The sequence below is a fragment of the Elephantulus edwardii genome, unplaced genomic scaffold (assembly GCF_000299155.1).
Source record: "Elephantulus edwardii isolate Elephantulus edwardi_28Jun2011 unplaced genomic scaffold, EleEdw1.0 scaffold00079, whole genome shotgun sequence".
In the NCBI taxonomy this organism is placed as follows: domain Eukaryota; kingdom Metazoa; phylum Chordata; class Mammalia; order Macroscelidea; family Macroscelididae; genus Elephantulus; species Elephantulus edwardii.
The window spans coordinates 13,527,774-13,532,338 of NW_006399829.1; positions in this window are offsets into that span (position 1 = coordinate 13,527,774).

A 4,565-nucleotide genomic window follows, 5' to 3' on the forward strand; every position below is an offset into this window, starting at 1 on the left:
TGACATTGAGCCTCAATCCATATTGGAGGCTGCAGTCCTTGACCTTCTGCAGCTAGCGCTTCAGGTCCTCCTCAGTTTCAGCAAGCAGGGTTGTGTCATCTGTATAACGTTTATTGTTGATAGATCTTCCACCAATCTTGATGCCACATTTCTTCTCATAGAGCCCAGCTTCCCACATAATCTGTTCTGCATACAGGCTCAAAAGGTATGGAGACAGGACACATCCCTGGCGTATGCCCTTCATAGCTAACCATAAAAAAAACAAACAAAAAAAATGAGGTAAAAATGGAAAACAGCCATAATTACGATAGTAAATACACACAAAAATTGGAAAATAGGTACTTGTTTCTTGACTATTTGATATAATATTTCAATGTTGGTGGCCTAGAGGGTAAAGCATTGTGCTACCAAACCAAAAGGCACATGGTTTGAATCCACCAGCTTCTCTTTGGGAGAAAATGGGCAATCTACTTTCAAGTGATTTACAGCCTCTGCAAATCTACTGGAGAGTTAACTGTGAGTGAGTTCTCACTCCACAGTACATAACAACAAAAACAACAAAATCGATGTTCCCATTTTCCCTGCCAATTCCAAGGAAAGTTTTCATTTCTTTTTATTGTGGAAGGGAAAAACCTGGTAAGCAATTGGCACTTGGAAATAAAGTAGCAAGTGCAGCAGGCCCGACATCACTTCCTTCAAAATTTTCTAGAATTTATTTCCTTTCCGTTTATCTTAACTTATCCATACTTGCATTTTTTTTCTGTCTTCCTTCTTTGGTCTCTCTTTCAATTGTTCCTATATTTATTTGTATGAGTAGAGGAAACATTTGGGCCAAATCGAAAATTACCTGGTTCTTAAACTGATTTTTTAAAAAAAGTGGTAAACATACAAGTGGCAAAACATTTACCATTTTGATAATTTTCACATTATGAAAGCTCAATGCTTTCTCAGAAGTTGATCCCCCTTCCCCCAGTTTTTGAAACGAATCAGCTGCATGTTCCACCTTTTGTGAATCACAGTCACAGTGCAGCCATTGTTTGGATGGAGAGGTAAGTCTAATTACCGTGAATCATATAGTATGACACCCAGAAAAATAATGCTCAACATATCTCAAATATGAGTTAACTTACTCTGCAAACAACTTACAGGTGAGCTTGTCAGATAAGTTGTTAAGTTGTGAGCCATTGAATTGGAACTGACTCAGAGCTGACACTTCGGTGAGATTTTAGAGGCAGTAAACTGCACAAAAGGAGACTACCCATCTTCCTCCAGCAAAGCCGCCAGAGAACGCAAACTTTTAGGGTTGCAGCACAGCTTCTTACCACTTGGCGATCAGAGCTCCTTATCAGATAAGTGACGCCATTTAAAATCAAATATGCTAGGGATTTTGAAAGCCATCCTTGCCTTCACCTCTTCCAAGCCATGTCTTGAGTTTATAATAGGAAATGGAAGAGTTTTGACTGATAACACGGAACAGGCACAGATTGGTTACACCTTTTGGAACAAATACAGTTCCAGAAAAAAGACCCCCATCAGTCTGGAGACCGGACTTTTGTGGGCGTGCTAACGTAATTCATCCTCTTCACGGTTCACAAGGAGTATCACCTTTGTAGTTCACTCAACTACTTCAATCAGCAGTCGAGTATGTTTTGCCTGTCTGGCAAAATGGCTTCTGCCAAAAGAAAGGATAAAGTTGTTATGTACTTTTGAGTCAAAATTGCCTCATTGCTGACTCTGCAGTGAATTTTCAGAGGCTGTAATTTGCACAGGAGGAGATGGTCCATCTTTCTCCTGCAGAACAGTTGGTGGATTTTAACTGTGTCTTTGTGTTGGCAGGACAACTCCTTAACACCACAGGGATAGTTGAAAGTAATAGAGGCAATTTTCTACTTTTCAAAAAGTGTGTTAGAGCTCCCCAACTCTACCCCACCCCACATTGAGAGTGGAGCAGTCAGGGGAACCCGGATGCCCACCACGCTGCAGACCACAGGGAAAATTATAGACTTGAGGAGAGGTAGGCCACACACAGAGGAGATTCCTTCCAGGCTGCATGAAACCTAAAACATAAGAGATCAGGTGAATAGAGGTACCAGTAGCTGTTTTCCACCCCTCCTCTTTTCAAAAGAGAGTACACCAATCAGAAGAACCTGGTCACTGGCCACTCCACTGAAGAAAATAATAGATTATAGGAGAGGCAGGCCACACTCAGGCAAGGTTCCTGTAGAGCTAAACTGCAGAACAGAGAGAACTTGAAGGACTCTAGGGAAAGCAAGCTTTATCACTGCACAGGACCAGAAAGGACTCTTAGTAGAGCAAGTTGCGTTCTCCATAAAGGAAACTTTTAGTCAGCAAATAATCAATAACATCATAAAGATAAAGAACTATCAACAACTTACACAGACACAATAGAAATAGCCTAACACAGAGCAAGGAAAACTTTACATAATGCCAAGAAAGCAGTATGCAGCCTCAAACACTGTGGGGAGTCGGGGGAATACACCAAGCCTTCTTTAAAAAAAAAAAAAGAAGAAGAAGATCGTATTGCAGAGTCAATGAATACCCCAGATACAGGGAAGCAGAAGAAATATATTGATGTAGAGTTACACAAAAAGCCACTGAAGAAGTTACAAATGACGAAGAAAGAATTGAGGCAAGAAATAAAGTGAATACTACAGAGATAGGCAGAGAGGAAATCAACTGGAGTCACATGAATATTAAAGTACAAATGATGGAAGAAAGAATTGAAAGTATAAATAAAGAAGCACAACCAGCATAGTGCTGGAAATATCAGTAACGTATCCAGAATATAGACTAAAGTGGCAGAAGTTTTCAACATGCAAGAGGGAAAGAAAGGAAAGAAAGAAAAGAAAGAAGGAAAGAAGAAAGAAAGAAAGAAAGAAAGAAAGAAAGAAAGAAAGAAAGAAAGAAAGAAAGGAAGGAAGAAAGAAAGAAAGAAAGAAAACAGAACAAAAACAAAAGAGTTGGAACAGAAAGTCAGTGAACTGGACAACAAGAACCTTAATTGGAACATTGTTATTGTTGTTGTGTACCATCAAGCCAGAACCAACCCATAGCTGACCCTCTGGCAGGTTTTCAGAGGGTTAATCGCATGGGAGGAGATTGTCCATCCTTCTTCCGTGGATCAGCTGGTGGCCTTGAACCATGTGCCTTCCCAATTGCAACACAGCTTCTTGCCGTTAGACTACCAGAGCTCCCAGAACATACTAGAAGAAAAACGAAAAGAAAAGGAAAAAAAAACAAACCAAAAAAGAAACTGAAGAAAATATTAGAATCATGTGGGAAAGAACAACATACATGTGATTGAAATATCAGAGTGTAAGGGAAGGAGAGAAACACTAAGAAAATTGTGGAAGGTACTAGAAGAAAACTTCCAAGGTATTATGAAGAACAAGGAAATCCACAGTCAAGAGGCTCAGTGAACTCCAAACAAACTAAACCTCAAAAAGAAAACACAAGCCACATCATAAATTCTCAAATAAACACCAAAGATAAAAAATAGACTAGTAAAAGCAGTGTGAGACAATTACATACAAAGGAGAACCAATTGGATTAAGTTCTAATTTCTAAGCAGAAACAATGTGAGCAAGAAGACAATGGGATAGTATCTACAGAAGGTTGAAAGGAAACAATTGCTAGGCAAGGATCTTGTACCCAGAAAAGGTGCCCATTAAATATGAAGGAGAAATTTGATCATTTGCAAAATAGCAGGAATTTAAGGAATTCATGAAAACAAGACTAACTCTACAAGAAATAGTAAGGGAAGTCCTTCACACAAAGACATCAAAGAAAAGTAGATGTACCACAAGAACTAAAAACAAGAGAAAAAGAAATATAGCAAAATGTCAAGAATTAAACTTGGCCTGTCAATAATTACATTTAATGTGAATGGTTTAAATGCACCAATTAAAAGAAAAGAGTAGTATAATGGATTAAAAAACAAAGTCCATCCATATGTTGCCTACAAGAGACATGTCTAAGAAATTAAGAAAAAGACTAAAAATCAAAGGCTGGGAAAAATATATTAAGAAAATGACATCCACAAACAAGAAGTAACAATATGATTCTCTGAAAAAATAGGCTTGAGAATGAAAACTACCATAAAATATTGGGGTGGGGGGGAGATTAGGAAAGTCACTATGTAATAATTAAAGGCACAATGGATCAAGAAGACAGCTTGGTCAACATCTATTTCACCAAATCATAGACCTGAAAAACACATAGAACAATGGTTAACAGATCTGAAGAAAGAAATATGCAAAATCACAAAGTGGTAGAAGACTTTAACACATTACTGTCAGCTCAAAAGAAGCTCAATAAAGATGCAGAAGACTAAAATATACAATCAGCCAACTCGACCTTACAGATATATTCAGGATACAATACCCAATAGCAAGGAGTTGGAAACAACCTAAGTGCCCATCAACAAATGAATGGCTAGAGAAGTTGTGGTATATTCGCACAATGGAATACTATGCTGCATTAAAAAACAAGGAACTCATGCAATATTACGCAAAATGGTTGACTCTGGAGAACATTATGCTGAG